This window comes from Triticum aestivum, chromosome 2B, assembly GCF_018294505.1.
Source record: "Triticum aestivum cultivar Chinese Spring chromosome 2B, IWGSC CS RefSeq v2.1, whole genome shotgun sequence".
Classification (NCBI taxonomy): domain Eukaryota; kingdom Viridiplantae; phylum Streptophyta; class Magnoliopsida; order Poales; family Poaceae; genus Triticum; species Triticum aestivum.
Genome location: NC_057798.1, coordinates 5,029,668 through 5,050,873, shown reverse-complemented (window position 1 = coordinate 5,050,873; position 21,206 = coordinate 5,029,668). Strand labels below are relative to the sequence as shown.

Below are 21,206 nucleotides of genomic sequence, written 5' to 3'. Positions count from 1 at the left end.
AGGTCCTTCACAAAAAAACTCATTTCAGGCACTCAGAAAATGGAAAATGGTTTTTTCGTCCAAAGAAAATGAAAACTTCCTTAGGCAACATTGTTTGCCATTCCAATATGCACCCTTGTGCATAATATGAGATCATTTGAACAAACTATGCCATGAATGTGGCCATGAGATTGATCATGTGGCTTGAAAGCCATGAATCTTCACACTTGATAGCTCATTTCTGAGAACACTTTTTTAAAATAATTACCGTATTACAAGTTTATTATTTTTCCTGGAAACTTGGTCACATATAATGACACAATGCGAAGGTTTTCCAATTTTTTGATTTTTTTGAATTTTTTATGCCCGTTTCAAAATGCGGTCAAAACGGCGGCTTGCCGTTCCTAGCTAGTGGTTGAATCTTGGAAATTTTTTGATGTTTCTCTGATTAAATAGATACTTATGTACCTAGAAATGATTTTTGGAAAAAATAAATAGCAAACTATGAGGCAGCTGCAGTTCAAATTTGACCCGCTTCCAGCTGAATCGGCGGGAATTTGTCTTTTTCACCAGAGGTGGATCAAAACTTTTGGCACCCAACCATTTTGTCAATTGTGCATTAAATATGGTCTAGTATTTTATAAAAATGATTTGGTACAATTTTGCAACAAATATATGGTAGGTCCTTCACAAAAAAACCTCATTTCGGGCACTCGAAAAATGGAAAATGAATTTTCCATGCAAAGAAAATGAAAACTCCCTTTGGCAACATTGTTTGGAATTCCAAGATGCACTCTTGTGCACAATATGAGATCATTTGAACAAACTATGCCATGAATGTGGCCATAGGATTGATCGTTTGGGTTGAAATACATGAATCTTCACACATGATAGCTCATTTCTGAGAACACCTTCTAAAAATAATTACCGTATTACAAGTTTATTATTTTTCCTGGAAACTTGGTCACATATAGTGACACGATGCGAAGGTTTTCCAATTTTTTGATTTTTTTTTGAATGTTTTATGCCCGTTTTAAAATGCGGTCAAAACGGCGGCAATGACCGTTCCTAGCTAGTGGTTGAATCTTATATTTTTTTGGTGTTTCTCTGATTAAATAGATACTTATGTACCTAGAAATGATTTTTTGAAAAAATAAAGAGCAAACTATGAGGTAGCTGCAGTTCAAATTTGACCCGCTTCCAGCTGAATCGGCGGAAATTTGTCTTTTTCACCAGAGGTGGATCAAAACTTTTTACACCCAACCATTTGGTCAATTGTGCATTAAATATGGCCTAGTATTTTAGAAAAATAATTTGGTCCAATTTTGCAATAATTATTTGGTAGGTTCTTCACAAAAAAAACTCATTTCGGGCACTCGAAAAATGAAAAATGGCTCTTTTGTGCAATGAAAGTGAAAACTCCCCAACTCAACATTGTTTGGAGTTCCAAGATGCACCTCGTGCAAATATTTGATAGCTTCTTCAAAAAAAAATCATTTTGGACACTCAAAACATAAAAATTAAAATGCTGACATGATTTTACACTTTATTTTTTTTGACCACGACCAATTTTGAATGGTCATAACGTCCAATACTAAATGGTCATAACGTTATACACACATGCTGCGTTCTGATTGGGCCATAGCCATCTCACGCGGATCATGCATCAAGCACCGTTGGATGCTCGTGGATCCAACGGTAGCCCTCGCCCCCAACCCTCTCACCCACCTAGCCCTAACACAACCCCCCACGCCCCCACTTCCCCACCGCAACCTTCTCCACCTTCTCTCCATCTCTCCCTTCTGGATCCACCGCGGCCGCACACCACTCCTCCTTCTGGATCCCCCGCCGCCGCCCCCAACCTCACTCCCTCCCTCTGGATCTCGACGCGCCGCCGCCCCCACCCCACTCCTCCGGCGTTCCTCCCATACGGTCGCCGCTCGGCCCTCCCCATCGCGCTCCCGATCCAGATCCCTCCCCTCCCCACTCTCAGATCCAACTTCCCGAGACGGAGGGCGTCGTGGACATGGTCGCCACCACCGTCCTCTCCCTCGTCGTCCTCGGCGGCGGCATCTGGCTGAGCCACCGGGCCGCCACCATCGACTGCGAGCGGTTCCTGGAGCGGCTAGTAATCGCGCTGGAGGCGCTGCTCGCGGGGCTCGGGGGCTCGCTGTGGCGGACGGCCTCCTCCCCTGCGCTGCCTCCCTCCGCCCTTGCATTCCGATTCAAATCCGTCCTCACGGGGCAGATCTAATCCGATCCAGGGCGCCGCCATGATGCAGCACCACCACCAGCTAGACCAGTGGCTCGTCGGCGTCCGCTGCTCTGACCAGGCACAGGAGTCGCTCGACAAGCTGCAGGCCTCGCTCCCTCCCTCCCTCCTCGACGGATCCAGGAACCCTAGATGGCCAGGGTGAGACTGTAGGAGGTCAGACCCCTCCTCTCATTCTCTTCTTCTTCTTCTATCTCTGGTTTTTTTCCTCTCCGCATCTCATCTGATGTAGGCGTGTGTGCGTTCAGTCGTGTGCAGGCACTGTCCTCCCATCTCATCTCCCTTGGTGGTGAAGGAAGGAGTCCATGGAGACGGAAGCTGCTGCCCTCCCATCTCATCTCCCTCCTTGCACGGTGAAGGAAGGAGGCCATGGAGAGAGAAGCTGCTGGGGATGCCGATGCCGATGCCGATTCAAGAGGAGGGCCATGGAAGGTCCTCTCCTTTCCTCTATCTTGTTCGCTTGAGTCCTGTTTCCGTCTTCTCCATTCAAACATGTTCTTCCCGATTCAGACATCTAGTAATGTGCAGGTGCTGTTGCTGACACATTCGGATGCTTCTTCTGTTAATCTGCAGGTGCTGTTGCTGGAGTGTGGAGTGTATGAGGCATGGAGTATGGAGTGGAAAGGGTCCGCGGAGAGTATGACTGGGTAATGATGCTCTGAAAATGTTTCTTTCATGCTTCTTGCACTTACCTGAACCTTAGGTGAAGGAATATCTATCTGCATGACTGCCTCTGTAGAATTATTCTTTGTTTGTTGGATGCTCGAGAGTAGGGGATATGGTTTTCTGGGAGAGACATCTTTGCAAAATATGGTTTGGTAGCTATATATCTGCTGCTAATTGAATTGGTCCTTAGTTTAGTTAGTGGACTAAGTGGTTGACTTCTAAGCTTCAGCTACTAAAACCCACTTGCAAATTTGTCTTTATTGTTTGCATAATGTATTTGCTGCGACATGTATATCAAATACTGGACTAATAGGTTGCCAGTTTGTCCACTGCATACTTTGAGGCTTTGTTACCTACTCATTTTAGAGAACTGTATACTTACTACTACAATTGGTATTACTGTTATTGTCATGCAGATTATAACTGAATTATGCCCTGCTTTGTTGTAGTTGTATGCTTATTTGCTATGGTCTGAACTCTGTTTCTCTGCAGGCCCTGAATCTCTCATTGTCTTTGTTGTTGCCTACTACAGGGAATCCACTATTGTTGACAGACGATGAAGGGCTTCTTACGGGCTGCTGCTCTAATGGAAGGTACACGACAAGCATGCTTCAATATGCTACACTTTGCTAGCTGTTGACATGCATCCTTCAAGATGCACCTCTAGCTCTAAGGATAATTAATGTTCCTGCATGGATAGCTGACTGTTTAGGGAATTTCTGTGACGATGATGATGTCGTGCTGGGCAGAGGATGTTAAACATTTAAACTGCTGCGGCCTTTCCGGTCTCTGATGATCTAAAATCGAGCTTTTTTAAAACTGATGCCTAGCATGCCATCAACGTGTTTTTTCTCCTCATCTAGAGATGCATCTCTCTGTGTTGGTGTGATATAATGTAGAGGAGTTGCATGTGAATCGTTTGTCAACTGAGCATATGGTGTTACAAGGAGATGCTACTAAGCTTTTTCGTCGTTGAAGTATCTTAAAATGAGCTTTTAAAAACTGATGCTTGGTTGATCTAGTTCTAGGTGGGTGAGAGTCTATTGTTGTTGGTGCTGTGTAGTCATTTCTTTTTACGTCTTTTAAGAATAAAAAAGATGAACATTTCTCTGGCAAATGTCTGAAGTAGTTGTTGCTGTGTAGTCATCGGTTGGACCTATGCATTTCATCACAATTCAGATCGGTGAATGTATTACAGTGATGTTCATTGCATGACCTGCACTTGTACCAATATACCATGCTGGTACCTGTAGGTTAGTGTTGGTGGTGCCTAACATGAGCTTGAATGTGGTAGTTGAAGTGTAGAACAACAGCAGGTTAATGTGTGTTATTTGCCGTATGCAAGTCTGTTGTTTTATTTGCCCTTTCTAGTATTGTACAAACTGATGCATTTCTGGCATAAACAAATTATTCTATAAGATCAGTAAAAGCAAACATTTCACTATGCAAGTCTATTGTTTTATTTGCCCTTTATAGTATTGCATGATAGTGTCCAAATTCAGGAAGGGAAAGGTGAGGCTGGAACGTACGAGTGGGTAGATCTACTTTGTTGTTTACATTAGTGTTGCCATTGCAATTGTTTGGTTCTGGCCTCAGCAGCAGTACACTAATGCTGGTAGCCTTTGTGTTCACTCTTTTACAGGAGAGCCAGGACAAATTTGAAGTGAAAATCCATGAAGCCAAGTGCAAAGCTGTGATGCATTGTGATCATGTATCAGGGTCCTGTTCTTGTAAACCTTATGTAAAGCTAAAATTCTTGTTGTGTGCAAGGCGGCTAGTGATGCAGCAAACCAAGCAGTAGCAGGCACACCAAGCAGCAGCAGGGGGAGGGTGTTAGTTTAGCTTGGCCGTTGTTAGTTTAGCTCCTTGGTAGTCCCTCCCTCTCTTGCAAGCGTGTAGAAATATAAATGGTAGCTGTAATCCCATGAAATAGAAATGGTAGCTGTAGTCCCATGCGTCTGCCCTTTGTTGCTTCATTTCTATGTTAATTCAGTCTCTGTTGAATGTATCTACTGTCTACTGTTGTGGCTGTTGAAAGAATCCTTTGTGTTGAAAGAAATGAAATGGTTTGGATACATACGTACATGCTGAGATGTAAGCTGGAATAGCCATATGCCCTTGTGATGTCAAGCTTATAAATGCATGTTGTGGAGGCCCAAAATAGACTGGATTGTAAAAGGGCCGAGGCCCAAAAAAGAAATGAATTATAGAAGGCTACGTCCTAAAAAATAAAATGGGCCAGGCCCATGAAACCAACAAAAAATTGATGAAAAAAAACACAAATAGGCTGAATTAATGGGCTCGGCCCATGTAAAACACCGAATCGGACCGGGCTGAATCTTGTCAGTGACCTTTTCAATTCATCGCAATTTTGCCACGTCAGATTGCCACGTCGGATCCGACATGGCATGGGGAGAGAGCTAGCGACCAAAACAGAAGATCATGGGATCAACGACCTTTTGTTAAAGGTCGCTATAGTCAGTTTACAACCGCCAGCTTTTGACCTTCTGTTTTTGGTCACAAAAAGGTCGTAAATGGAAATTTGTGACCTTTCAGTGACCAATAGTGGTAGTCACAAGTTGACATATTTCTTGTAGTGGCGGCGTCCGGGACGGCTTTGAGGTCGGGGGCGGGGGCGGCGTTGAATCCGGGGTCGGGGGCGGTGTAGAGGGTGTGCGGAGAGCGCACGTCGGCAGACGGGCGACGGCGGCGGCGAGAGCGGAGGAGTTGGATTTGCGGGAAGTGGCCGTGAGGAAGGACGAACCCCGTGGTTAAGTCAAAAGTAGCAGTAGCGCGTTCCAGAAAGCGCGCTACTGCTACGTTAGCTACAGCACGTTCTGGGATACGGGCTACTGCTACTCCTTTCTCTTTTTTCCCTTTTTTTATTTATTTTTCTTCACATTTTATTTTTTCCTTTCACCTTCTTCTATTTCTTTCATTTTTAATTACCTTTCTATTTGCTTTCCATTTAATTTTATATTCTTTAGCAGTAGCGAGTTTGGAATAAAATGCGCTGCTACAAAGAAAGTAGCGGTAGCGCGGTTCGATATAGATCGCTACTACTATGTGTAGCCTATCGGTTAAGCCGTGGGAATTTTAGTAGTAGCGTGTTTAGAATAAGGCGCGCTACTGCTAGAACTTTATCTGTAGCGCGGTTTGCACATGCACGCTACTGCTACTTAGCACCAGCGTGCTTTTTTGACTCACGCTACTGCTAAAGTTCTGTGTATAAGGTTTTCCCTAGTAGTGGTAACCCGCCCCTCCAACTTATATAAGGAGAGGCAGGGCATCCCAAGAGGGACAAGAAAAATAATCTCTAAGGATAGACACAACTAAAGGGGAGCCGGCTTATGCTGTGACTCCCTCATGAGCATAATTAATGAGACTTAGCCACAAACAACATGTAGGGCTATTACCGGATGATGTTTTCCGGGGCCCGAACTTGTCTAAATCCTTGTCTTGTGTGTTGCGTCTCTCGTCCCGATCAACCCCTCTTAAGATACCACAAAGATGCGTTGGCCTCACGGCTAAGTCCTCATACTAGGACATCTGCCGTGAGGTTTTCACGACAGACCCTCTCCAGCACCGCCCTAGCCTCAACCTACTAATGGCTTGCAAATGCACATGGCGATGTAACAATTTCATAGTATGCAAGCTTTGTTGATCCCACATGGAGCAAAAAGGAAGGCACTACATCCTGAAGCCACATCGTCACATACTCAACTACGCTCACATCCAAACCGGTGTTTCTAAATAGCTCACTAAAGTCAGTTGATAGGGAAAACGACTAAAAGAGGGAATTAAACACAGTACAATAACGAATGGAAAATAAGTACTAAACTAAGCGGAGGAATAAACAACGGAGAACGAATGTAATGTCTTACATGAGTATGTTGGCATCTAGGTACGGCCTCCTTCGTCTTTGACACCAATTGGGGTTAAATTTGCCGACTATTAGCACATAGGGGTAAGTCTGTGCCTTAGATAGCATAGACAGTTGATCGATGGTGGACGGACCCTCACCAACATATTCATCGTACTTCCCATTCTATAGCAATGTGGGTACGGAAAGACATTAAGGTCGTGAAAAACTGGACTGAAGGCAATGACATGCTTGATTCGGTTGCATCGTAATGTTTTTTATAGAAAGACTGTAAGGATGCATCTACAGCATAATTGGTGCAACAAACCCAAATGCAAGTACCTTGCCTTGAACCCGGATGAGTGGGAAGCCATCAGCCTCTTTTCGCCACCAATAACCTCATATATTATTGCCCTAACAGCAGGACTACTACGTGTTATCATTCTTACCAGAAACACCCCAAAACCATATCTCACACAATATCATATCCAACAAAAAAAACAGATAACCAAAGAACATCTCCGAGAGAATATCATAACTAACCGATGGAACTCGGCAAACAGGCCTTGCCATAGCGGCTCTTTCAAGTGTACCAAGGTTGGACAAGTGGCTACATGTTTGGTAAGCACCTTATGATTTATGAGTGCCTTATTCCAATGTTGCCGAATGTGGTGCGTTTGTCGAGTTTATTTTCATGGTGGGCGAGGAGCGAGGCCCATTGGTCCCGGTTCGTGTCTGGAACCGGGACCAAAGGGTCCAGATGAACCGGGACCAATGCCCCACGAGGCCCGGCCGGCCCTCTGGCCTCACAAACGGGACCAATGACCCCATGGTTCCCGGTTCGTGAGTGAACCGGGATTAATGGGCTTGCCCTGCTTGGACCAAAGCCCTATTTTCTACTAGTGTTGGCTCTCAACAAAGATAGGGCTATACCCTGTGTCTCTTATTTGCTATGTGTTTTTTGTATCGTACTCAACATCTTTGTTGGGTACCCCTAAAAAACATTGGCAAATAGTTGCACACTAGGCAAAAATAGATTTTCATGTAGTGGTCGGTATTTCAAATGCCTCGACACATGCTTACATCGCCTCACGAAAGCTTCAAGAGTTGCAAAGTACCATGATCCAATAATACAATCTATTGTTGTTTCATAAAAACATCTGCGTGACGATGTAACACTTGTGAAATATCAACTTAATCTTGATATTTTAAAGAGCATACCAAATTGCTGCTACCCCATATGAAACAACTTCCTGATCACCCTTGTGTATAGTGTAGCCATCCTCAAATCTCCCCCAACAAACCCAGGGAGGGATTCTAGTGTAAAATTCACTCAAAACCAGCCAAACAAGAAATGATCAACATATGCAAATTGACCACGCCAGGGACATATGCTATCAGTGGAGCCACCACGAGTAAGAATCTGCTCCCTGGTTGATAACTTAGAATAATTGTTCCACTATAAGATATTGGCGGTTATTAGACGTATTATAACATATAACACAGGGGTGGCTATTAGCCGCCTCTATATAGCATATAACATGATGGCCCCCTGTTAGCAACCCCTAGAACACATGGTCTATAATATATAATATAGCGGCGGCTATTAGCCGCCTTATAACATACAGTGACTCTTGATGGTAACCCTCAGAACAAATGTTTTATATTGTATTGCATAGGGGCGGCTATTATCACCAGCCTTATAACATATAATAAGGTGATGGCCAATTAATGAAGGTCGGACAAGGAGCAAACACACGTTTTTCTACAAACTCACATGGCAATGCATCATTGACTGGAATGTATTTAAAAATTTCCATGGTCTACTTTATGGCTGAGAACAGAAAACGAGCTTCTGATTGGTAATGGATGGGTGTCGTCCTGTTTGTGTTGCAAAATACTCTTTGACTGATTATTAATTATGCGTGTACTTACAAACTTAAAGCTAGTTTGGAGCTTGATTTAAAATGGCGAATAAGCTAGGCAAAAACCGATTTTCATGTAGTGGTCGGTACTTCAAATGCCTCAACACATTCTTACATCGCCTCACGAAAGCTTTAAGAGTTGCAATGTACCATGATCCAATAATACAATCCATTGTTGTTTCATAAAAACATCTGCGGGACAATGTAACACTTGTGAAATATCAACTTAATCTTGATATTTCAAAGAGTTTACCAAATTGCTGCTACCCCATATGTCATGGAAACAACTTTCTGATCACCCCTATATATAGTGTAGCCATCGTCAAATCTCCCCCAACAAACCCAGGGAGGAATTCTAGTGTAAAAGTTCACTCAAAACCAGCCAAACAAGAAATGATCAACATATGCAAATTGACCACGCTAGGGACATATGCTATCAGTGGAGCCACCACGAGTAAGAATCTGCTCCCTGGTTGATAACTTAGAATAACTGTTCTACTATAAGATAGTGGCGGCTATTAGACGCATTATAACATATAACATAGGGGCGGCTATTATCCGCCTATATATAGCATATAACATGATGGTCCCCTGGTATCATCCCTTAGAACACATGGTCTATAATATATAATACAGCGGCGGCTATTAGCCGCCTTATAACATATAGTGACTCTTGATGGTAACCCTCAGAACAAATGTCTTATTGTCTTGCATAGGGGCGGCTATTATCACCAGCCTTATAACATATAATATAGTGATGGCTATTAATGAAGCTCGGACAAGGAGCAAACACACGTTTTTCTACTAACTCACACGGCAATGCATCATTGACTGGAATGTATTTAAAAATTTCCATGGTCTACTTTATGGTTGAGAACAGAAAACGAGCTTCTGATTGGTAATGGATGGGTGTCGTCCTGTCTGTGTTGCAAAATACTCTTTGACTGATTATTAATTATGCATGTACTTACAAACTTAAAGCTAGTTTGGAGCTTGATTTAAAATGGCGAATAAGCTAGCTAACTGCTCGCCAATATGTTACTCACTCTGGCCGCCCAACTGAAAGAAAGTGTAGATCAAAGTTTCATAGTTTTTTGTTACACCTTTTACTAGAGGTGTGGGACAAGTTAGAACCATGTGCACTATGCAGTAAGTTCAAAACTCTATCTCCGTCTCGAGATGGTATTTTTCCCCGACAATATTAGAGAGCATTTATTTTGTGTGCCCTTCTTTATATAGTACAAGATAGAAGAAAATGAATATGGTGATGTCTCGCTCTAAAGGCTACATGGCAGGGGCACTTTGCAAAAGGAAAAGACATACACCCTCACCGGAAATAAATACACAAAAAACAACCAAGAAAATCCCCCATCCGTAGGACATCCAACAAAAAACATAGGTAAAAAAAAGAAAACCTCCAATAGAAGATCAGCGTCATCGCCGTCAGTGGCACTGAAGAGCCCCAGATGTAGTACACTGAACCCGCACGACACATTTGAAGTAGGTGGAGAGGCTGCATGGCCCACTCGCAGAGGCACGAGTGTGCCACCTAGATATGTTGTAGAGAGATCCACCCACAGCCTCACCCCTGACCCCTACCCCACATGTCACGCCATCGCTCATTGAGTGGAGCTGGTAATGGAAGAATCAAGGTGAGCAAGAAAGTATATTGTCTGCTATATAGTGATAAACTTACTTAGACCTTTTTGCATAGAGGTACTTGAAAATATTACAGAGATAATTCTTTACATTGCCAATGTCACTCGGAATAAATATTGAAAACAGTTTGATAGTGCAACTTTTCCAATGAGAGCCTTATCCTAATTACAATACTGTATAGAGATACAGGGCAACACAGACATCATGGTTCAGTAAAGGTGCCGTTATATGCACATGCATTGCCATGTCTATATAGAAATAGCCTTGGAACGTTTATATGGAATGGCTATCAGCTGCAGGTCAAATTTTCTCCTTACACTGACCCCAAATTTCTCAGACATGTCCACTGATTCTGCACTTCCTCTCTAAGAAGCACCCAGTCAAAGTGGTAGAGTAGGTTTGCCAAGGCAATCTCCACGGTCGACATGGCAAACAATATCCCAGGGCACTGCCTTCGCCTTGCCCCGAAAGGAGTGAATTCAAAATGTGTCCCATAATATTTGACGTTGCTGTTCTCAAAGCTCTCCGGCTTGAACTCTTCAGGGTTGTCCCAATATTTGGGATCCCGAGAAATTGCAAAGACATTAACGAAGATATTAGTTCCTTTAGGCATGTTATAGCCCATGATTTCACAGTCCTCTCTCGTCTCTCTGTGGACGAGCAGCGGAGCCGGAGGATGCAACCTTAACACCTCCTTGATGACCATCTACATGTATCGGAGCTCACTAAGGTCGGTACTTTTGATAACATGTCGACCTTGGCCTAGCACTTCCCGGACTTCTTGTTGTGCTTTAAAAATTGCTTCAGAGTTGTTCAATAGCTCTGACATAGCCCACTCCACCGCAGTTCATGTGGTCTCAGTGGCAGCTCCAAATATGTCCTGTAAACAACGATTGGTATGTATGATTTATATTGCAAAGACACAAATATTAAGTTGAAACAAAATATGTCCTAGGAGATGAAACACTGTGTATCTGTAAATGCAAACATAAATCATTTCTCATAACTACCAGTAGTACAAATCTATTCGGGGTATATTTGGATTCTCTGTGCCTAGAACCTGATCATGCATATGATGTGTAGTACATAAATTGTATATTGCTCCATGGGATGACATGGTCCATCTACTCTATATCTTTTATGTCGTTATATTAGTTGCGCCCATGTGTTGAAAATTTGTTCAAGTCAACATCAAAATTTTACAAAATCCCCAACAAATAAAATTATTGTAGATTCTTGAGAAAAAAATACTCATGGAAATGACAACTCCAATAATCTCTCTGGTTAGAGGAAAGGTCAAAGATGTTGGTGCCTAGCCTACTCACTGAACCACGGCGATCACCGGAGACAATGAAGAAACAAGAGAGAGAGAGGGCATGAGGTTTCCCGGCGCACAAACGCCTCCGGCCGCACGAACAACCCCTTGTATTTCCGGCGAGCTCGAACTCTGCCACACACACCACCCCAGGGCGAGCACATATACACTCCGAGAGGCAACATCTCTCTCTGACTCCTTTGGCTCTACCACCTGCCAGCACCTTAAGTAATAGACAGTGTACATACACAACTCATGCGCCACACCGGCCACTAAGCCATGCCCACACGCATTAGCTAACCACTGACTACATACCACCACGCACTCCGCACTACATGCATGCCCAACGGCTTGGCTGACCCAGCTGCTCCACTTACGGCGGCACGGCACGAACGACCCGGCAGAGTCTTCGCACGAACCATCCAGCCACGAACGGCCAGCTCCGCAAGTCCAACCACGAGCGCACCCGTCAAGATTAATGCTATCAATTTCCTTCCTAATCTTGACATGCCTTGTTGTTGACCGTGTCTTGAACGCCTTCGCTCGACATCATCACGCGCCTCCGCGCCCGCTGCGACGTGCCGTGTGCCTGCCATCGTCAGAGTTGATGCAGATTGCGTCGTTGTCGTCGTCACAGCCAATAACTCCATGCCGCCATGCCACTGTGTGTCGTTGAAGCCGCCACCACACAGGTCCTCCACGGCCTCCTCACTGTGCTGCCACAACCACCACGGCCTCCTCGCTGTGCCGCGCTCCTCCATAGACCGACACACGGCCCGGAGCATCGCGCAGCAGCCGGCGAACTCCGCCACCGCCGGCACACCTCCGGTAAGGAGAACGACGCCCAAGATAAACCAGCTCATGATACCAATTGTTGGTGCCTAGCCTACTCACTGAACCACGGCGATCACCGGAGACAAGGAAGAAACAAGAGAGAGAAGGCACGAGGTTTCCCGGTGCACAAACGCCTCCGGCCGCACGAACAACCTCTTTCCGGCGAGCTCGAACTCTGCCACACACACCACCCCAGGGCGAGCACATATACTCTCCAAGTGGTAGAGTAGGTTTGCCAAGGTAATCTCCACGGTCGACATGGCAAACAATATCCCAGGGCACTGCCTTCGCATTGCCCCGAAAGGAGTGAATTCAAAATGTGTCCCATAATATTCGACGTTGCTGTTCTCAAAGCTCTCCGGCTTGTACTCTTCTGGGTTGTCCCAATATTTGGGATCCCGAGAAATTGCAAAGACATTAACGAAGATATTAGTTCCTTTAGGCATGTTATAGCCCATGATTTAACAGTCCTCTCTCGTCTCTCTGGGGACGAGCAGCGGAGCCGGAGGATGCAACCTTAACACCTCCTTGATGACCATCTACATGTATCGGAGCTCACTAAGGTCGGTACTTTTGATAACATGTCGACCTTGGCCTAGCACTTCCCGGACTTCTTGTTGTGCTTTAACCATTGCTTCAGAGTTGTTCAATAGCTCTGACATAGCCCACTCCACCGCAGTTCATGTGGTCTCAGTGGCAGCTCCAAATATGTCCTCTAAACAATGATTGGTATGTATGATTTATATTGCAAAGACACAAATATTAAGTTGAAACAAAATATGTCCTAGGAGATGAAACATTGTGTATCTGTAAATGCAAACATAAATCATTTCACATAACTACCAGTAGTACAAATCTATTCGGGGTATATTTGGATTCTCTGTGCCTAGAATCTGATCGTGCATATGATGTATAGTACGTAAATTGTATATTGCTCCATGGGCTGACATGGTCCATCTACTCTATATCTTTTATGTCGTTATATTAGTTGCGCCCATGTGTTGAAAAAAATTTCAAGTCAACATCAAAATTTCACAAAGTCCCCAACAAATAAAATTATTGTAGATTCTTGAGAAAAAAATACTCACGAAAATGACAACTCCAATAATCTCTCTGGTTAGAGGAAAGGTCAAAGATGTTGGTGCCTAGCCTACTCAATGAACCACGGCGATCACCGGAGACAAGGAAGAAACAAGAGAGAGAGAGAGGGCACGAGGTTTCCCGGCGCACAAACAGCTCTGGCCGCACGAACAACCCCTTGTATTTCCGGCGAGCTCGAACTCCGCCACACACACCACCCCAGGGTGAGCACATATACACTCCGAGAGGCTACATCTCTCTCTGACTCCTTTGGCTCTACCACCTGCCAGCACCTTAAGTAGTAGATAGTGCACATACACAGCTCATGCGCCACACCGGCCACTAAGCCATGCCCACACGCATTAGCTAACCACTGACTACATGCACGCCCACGCACTCCGCACTACATGCACGTCCAACGGCTTGGCTGACCCAGCTGCTCCACTTACGGCGGCACGGCACAAACGACCCGGCCGAGTCTTCGCATGAACCATTCAGCCACGAATGGCCAGCTACGCGAGTCCAACCACGAGCGCACCAGTCAAGATTAATGCTATCAATTTCCTTCCTAATCTTGACATGCCTTGCTGTTGACCGTGTCTTGAACGCCTTCGCTCGACATCATCACGCGCCTCCGCGCCCGCTGCGACGTGCCGTGTGCCTCCCGTCGTCAGAGTTGATGCATTTTGCGTCGTTGTCGTCGTCACAGCCATGAGCCAGCCCGTGGACCCGACCAGCCGCACCGACGCCAGCCGCACCGTGCTCCGTCACGCCTCCGGCGGCATACGCCGAGCTCCTTCTCCGCTGGCGACGCACACCTGGCGTCCCTCTGCGCCCCGCACTTTCCACGCGCACCCGACGCGCCCCATGAGCCCGACCGCACCAGTGCGTCCTGCACGTCCCGCGCGCATCCGACGCGCCCGATAAGCCCAACCGCACCAGACGCTCACGGCGCGCCGCCTCAGCGTCCGCCATGGCAGCCGCCAGTGACAAACACCGGAAGGATGTAGCCGAACTCGAGCACAGACTCGAGCATAATGGCGACATACGCCTCCTCCCAACGTCAACCGCACGCTCGTACGCGGTCTCGATGTGCCCGACGCGTCCAGTATGCACCCATAACACGCACCGGTCGCGCCCGCCTCGCCGCCACGGCTTATTGCCCTGCACCGCTGTGGCCTCAACCGCAGCGCAGTACCTCCATGCCGCCATGCCACTGTGTGTCGTTGAAGCCGCGACCACGAAGGTCCTCCACGGCCTCCTCACTGTGCTGCCACGACCACCACGGCCTCCTCGCCGCGCCGCGCAATTCCATAGACCGACACACGGCCCGTAGCATCGCGCAGCCGCCGGCGAACTCCGCCACCGCAGGCACACCTCCGGTAAGGAGAACGACGCCCAAGATAAACCAGCTCATGATACCAATTGTTGGTCCCTAGCCTACTCACTGAACCACGGCGATCACTGGAGACAAGGAACAAACAAGAGAGAGAGAGGGCACGAGGTTTCCCGGCGCACAAACGCCTCCGGCCGCACGAACAACCCCTTGTATTTCCGGCGAGCCCGAACTCCGCCACACACACCACCTCAGGGTGAGCACATATACACTCCGAGAGGCTACATCTCTCTGACTCCTTTGGCTCTACCACCTGCCAGCACCTTAAGTAGTAGATAGTGCACATACACAGCTCATGCGCCACACCGGCCACTAAGCCATGCCCACACGCAATAGCTAACCACTGACTACATGCACGCCCACGCACTCCGCACTACATGCACGCCCAACGGCTTGGCTGACCCAGCTGCTCCACTTACGGTGGCACGGCATTAACGACCCGGCCGAGTCTTCGCACGAACCATCCAGCCACGAACGGCCAGCTCCACGAGTCCAACCACGAGCGCACCCGTCAAGATTAATGCTATCAATTTCCTTCCCAATCTTGACATGCCTTGCTGTTGACCGTGTCTTGAACGCCTTCACTCGACATCATCACGCGCTTCCGCGCCCGCTGCGACGTGTCGTGTGCCTGCCATCGTCAGAGTTGATGCAGCTTGCGTCGTTGTCGTCGTCACAGCCATGAGTCACCCGTGGACCCGACCTGGCACACCGACGCCAGCTGCACCATGCTCTGTCACGCCTCCGGCGGCATACGCCGAGCTCCTTCTCCGCTGGCGACACACGCCTGGCGTCCCTCTGCGCCCCGCACGTCCCATATGCACCGGACGCGCCCGACGAGCCCGACCGCACCAGTGCGTCCTGCATGTCCTGCGCGCATCCGACGCGCCCGACGAGCCCAACCGCACCAGACGCTCACCGCGCGCCGCCTCCGCGTCCGCCATGGCAGCCGCTAGTGACAAACGCCGGAAGGATGTAGCCGAACTCGAGCACAGACTCGAGCACAATGGCGACATACGCCTCCTCCCAACGTCAACCGCACGCTCGTACGCTGTCCCGGTGTGCCCGACGCGTCCAGTATGCACCCATAACACGAACCAGTTGCGCCCGCCTCGCCGCCATGGCTTATTGCCCTGCACCGCTGCGGCCTCAGCCGCAGCGCAATACCTCCATGCCGCCATGCCACTGTGTGTCGTTGAAGCTGCCACCACGCAGGTCCTCCACTGCCTCCTCACTGTGCTGCCACAACCACCACGGCCTCCTCGCCGCGCCGCGCACCTCCATAGACCGACACACGGCCCGGAGCATCGCGCAGCCGCCAGCGAATTCCGCCACCGCCGGCACACCTCCGGTAAGGAGAACGACGCCCAAGATAAACCAGCTCATGATACCAATTGTTTGTCCCTAGCCTACTCACTGAACCACGGCGATCACCGGAGACAAGGAACAAACAAGAGAGAAAGAGAGGGCACGAGGTTTCCCGGCGCACAAACGCCTCCGACCGCACGAACAACCCCTTGTATTTCTGGCGAGCTCGAACTCCGCCACACAGGCCACCCCAGGGCGTATACACTCTGAGAGGCTACATCTCTCTCTGAGTCCTTTGGCTCTACCACCTGCCAGCACCTTAAGTAGTAGACAGTGCACATACACAGCTCATGCGCCACACCGGCCACTAAGCCATGCCCACACGCATTAGCTAACCACTGACTACATGCACGCCCACGCACTCCACACTATATGCACGTCCAACGGCTTGGCTGACCCAGCTGCTCCACTTACGGCGGCACGGCACGAACGACCCGGCCGAGTCTTCGCACGAACCATCCAGCCACGAACGGCCAGCTCCGAGAGTCCAACCACGAGCGCACCCGTCAAGATTAATGCTATCAATTTCCTTCCTAATCTTGACGTGCCTTGCTGTTGATCGTGTCTTGAACGCCTTCGCTCGACATCATCACGTGCCTCCGCGCCCGCTGCAACGTGTCGTGTGCCTGCCGTCGTCAGAGTTGATGCATCTTGCGTCGTTGTCGTCGTCACAGCCATGAGCCAGCCCGTGGACCCGACCTGGCGCACCGACGCCAGCCGCACCGTGCTCCGTCACGCCTCCGGTGGCATACGCCGAGCTCCTTCTCCGCTGGCGACACACGCCTGGCGTCCCTCTGCGCCCCGCACTTTCCACGCGCACCCGACGCGCCCGACGAGCCCGACCGCACGAGTGCGTCCTGCATGTCCCGCGCGGATCCGACGCGCCCGACGAGCCCAACCGCACTAGACGCTGACCGCCCGTCGCCTCCGCGTCCGCCATGGCAGCCGCCAGTGACAAACGCCGGAAGGATGTAGTCGAACTCGAGCATAGACTCGAGCATAATGCCGACATACTCCTCCTCCCAACGTCAACCGCACGCTAGTACGCGGTCTCGACGTGCCCGACGCGTCCAGTATGCACCCATAACACGCACCGGTCGCGCCCGCCTCGCCGCCACGGCTTATTGCGCTGCACCGCTGCGGCCTCAACCGCAGCGCAGTACCTCCATGCCGCCATGCCACTGTGTGTCGTTGAAGCCGCGACCACGCAGGTCCTCCACGGCCTCCTCACTGTGCTGCCACGACCACCACGGCCTCCTCGCCGCGCCGCGCACCTCCATAGACCGACACACGGCCCGTAGCAACGCGCAGCCGCCGGCGAACTCCGCCACCGCAGGCACACCTCCGGTAAGGAGAACGACGCCCAAGATAAACCAGCTCATGATACCAATTGTTGGTCCCTAGCCTACTCACTGAACACGGCGATCACCGGAGACAAGGAACAAACAAGAGAGAGAGGGCACGAGGTTTCCCGGCGCACAAACGCCTCCGGCCGCACGAACAACCCCTTGTATTTCCGGCGAGCCCGAACTCCGCCACACACACCACCCCAGGGTGAGCACATATACACTCCGAGAGGCTACATCTCTCTCTGACTCCTTTGGCTCTACCACCTGCCAGCACCTTAAGTAGTAGATAGTGCACATACACAGCTCATGCGCCACACCGGCCACTAAGCCATGCCCACACGCAATAGCTAACCACTGACTACATGCACGCCCACGCACTCCGCACTACATGCACGCCCAACGGCTTGGCTGACCCAGCTGCTCCACTTACGGTGGCACGGCATTAACGACCCGGCCGAGTCTTCGCACGAACCATCCAGCCACGAACGGCCAGCTCCGCGAGTCCAACCACGAGCGCACCCGTCAAGATTAATGCTATCAATTTCCTTCCTAATCTTGACATGCCTTGCTGTTGACCGTGTCTTGAACGCCTTCGCTCGACATCATCATGCGCCTCCGCGCCTGCTGCGACGTGCCGTGTGCCTGCCGTCGTCAGAGTTGATGCAGCTTCCGTCGCTGTCATCGTCACAGCCATGAGCCAGCCCGTGGACCCGACCTGGCGCACCAACGCCAGCCGCACCGTGCTCCGTCACGCCTCCGGCGGAATACGCCGAGCTCCTTCTCCGCTGGCGACGCACGCCTGGCGTCCCTCTGCGCCCCGCACTTTCCACGCGCACCCGACGCGCCCCATGAGCCCGACCGCACCAGTGCGTCCTGCACGTCCCGCGCGCATCCGACGCGCCCGACGAGCCCAACCGCACCAGACGCTCACCGCGCGCCGCCTCCGCGTCCGCCATGGCAGCCGCCAGTGACAAACACCGGAAGGATGTAGCCGAACTCGAGCACAGACTCGAGCATAATGGCGACATACGCCTCCTCCCAACGTCAACCGCACGCTCGTACGCGGTCCCGACATGCCCGACGCGTCCAGTATGCACCCATAACACGCACCGGTCGCACCCGCCACGCCGCCACGGCTTATTGCCCTGCACCGCTGTGGCCTCAACCGCAGCGCAGTACCTCCATGCCGCCATGCCACTGTGTGTCGTTGAAGCCGCGACCACGCAGGTCCTCCACGGCCTCCTCACTGTGCTGCCACGACCACCACGGCCTTCTCGCCGCGCCGCGCACCTCCATAGACCAACACACGGCCCGTAGCATCGCACAGCCGCCGGCGAACTCCGCCACCGCAGGCACACCTCCGGTAAGGAGAACGACGCCCAAGATAAACCAGCTCATGATACCAATTGTTGGTCCCTAGCCTACTCACTGAACCACGGCGATCACCGGAGACAAGGAAGAAACAAGAGAGAGAGAGAGACGGCACGAGGTTTCCCGGCGCACAAACGCATCCGGCCGCACGAACAACCCCTTGTATTTCCGGCGAGCCCGAACTCCGCCACACACACCACCTCAGGGCGAGCACATATACACTCCGAGAGGCTACATCTCTCTCTGACTCCTTTGGCTCTACCACCTGCCAGCACCTTAAGTAGTAGACAGTGCACATACACAGCTCATGCGCCACACTGGCCACTAAGCCATGCCCACACGCATTAGCTAACCATTGACTACATGCACGCCCATGCACTCCGCACTACATGCACGCCCAACGGCTTGGCTGACCCAGCTGCTCCACTTACGGCGGCACGGCATGAACGACCCGGCCGAGTCTTCGCACGAACCATCCAGCCACGAACGGCCAGCTCCGCGAGTCCAACCACGAGCGCACCCGTCAAGACTAATGCTATCAAAAGAGTCCTCTTCCTGCAGCCTGAGTAGTACGTGCAGTAGGTCCTCATCATTGGTGCTGCGGGCATGGCCACCGGCAGCTCGCGCAGCCTTGCACCCCTCGACGATCTCCGTGATGATGTGCTGGATATGGCCATAGCTCCTCCTCATAAGCCGCTCACCATTGCTGAGCAACCGTACCAGCCGCTAGGACGGGAAAAGGTCCACGAGGCAGAAGCCATAAGCTCGTTCACGCTGCTTAGCTCGTGAAGGTAATCATCCCGCCGTGTGAACTTGCCGCCAAAAACTGCCCGCGTCACGACATCGCTGCTGAGTGTTGCCGTCTTCGCGCTTACATTTATGGTAGTACCGGCGGTGGCCATGGAATAGAGGAGGTTACCTACCTCGTTGGCCTTGATGCCCTCCATACGCCTCACATGCTTGGAACTGAGGAGCTCCACAATGCAGATCTTGCGCATCTGGCGCCAGCGATCCCCATAGGGGCCGAAGATGATGCCCATACTGCCACAGCTGATGATATCCTGCAACGGACTGCAGGGCAGGCTTGCGAAATCGAGGTCATTGGTCTTCATCACCAGTGCTGCTGCCTCGGCGCTGGAGACGATAACCGTTGGGACCTCACCTAGTCGGAGGTGCATCAGCGGCCCATGCTGGCCAGACATCTTCATCATCCTGCGGTGTGGGAGGTCACCGACGAGGTGGTGGAGGCTTCCAATATTCGGGAGTGACCGTTGATATGAGAAACAAAAGAATATGAGAATATGAGAAACAAAAGGGCTAGTACCGTGGATATGCCTATGAAATACAAGGTTAATCAGCCGTCCATCTCCATGGCCAACAGCTTGGAAGTGCAGTGATAAGATAACCAATATGTTGGCTGCTTGTTGCTTGGACAGATGTAGAATATATATAGACCACTTCACCCGCAAAAAAAGAATATACTTAGAAAAATAAATTACTCGACATTTTCAAAGGCCTATTTACGGTGGCACTTCAGGTGTAAAATCTAGTCCCACAAGAAGATTGTAAGGGAATTGAGACATCTGACCAAGACATAAGGGATTATCTCTAACAACTCCTTAGAACATATGAGACCATTCAACAACACGTGCGAGTACTCACTAACCTCACCACGGCATGCCGAAGAGCGTGCGCTTTAGTTATGCTGTGTGCAAAGGAAAATCATTTACTAAAATGATGAGTCACTAGCGGCATAATAATAACAAGTTGTTTCTTATTTACTTGGAGCCTGGGCTATTATTGACTCGCACGGCTGTCACCCATCAGAATACATACTCACGTGTTTAAAAAAAAAAGAACACATACTCCCTCCATCCAAATATATAGCGAAAAATATGTTCTTTTTTAGATTGCCTTTGATATTGATAAAATTATCAATATACGAGATGTATGCTATAAAGTTTATATCATTAGAACCTACTTTCACATATAAATTTGACGGTATGCTTTGTGTAACATGCATTTTATATTTTTGCTCTAACCAGTGGTCAAAGATAACCTTGAAAAACGTATTAGGCCCTATATATTTGAATAGCGGGAGTATGTCTGCTCTCACATGCACCATTGTCA

General features: G+C 49.4%; 1 pseudogene; it reads right to left on the bottom strand.

The window, feature by feature from the left end:
• Positions 1–10,424: 10,424 nt before the first annotated feature.
• Positions 10,425–20,188, bottom strand: LOC123043045 (desmethyl-deoxy-podophyllotoxin synthase-like; annotated as a pseudogene).
• Between the last annotated feature and the right edge of the window lie 1,018 nt (positions 20,189–21,206).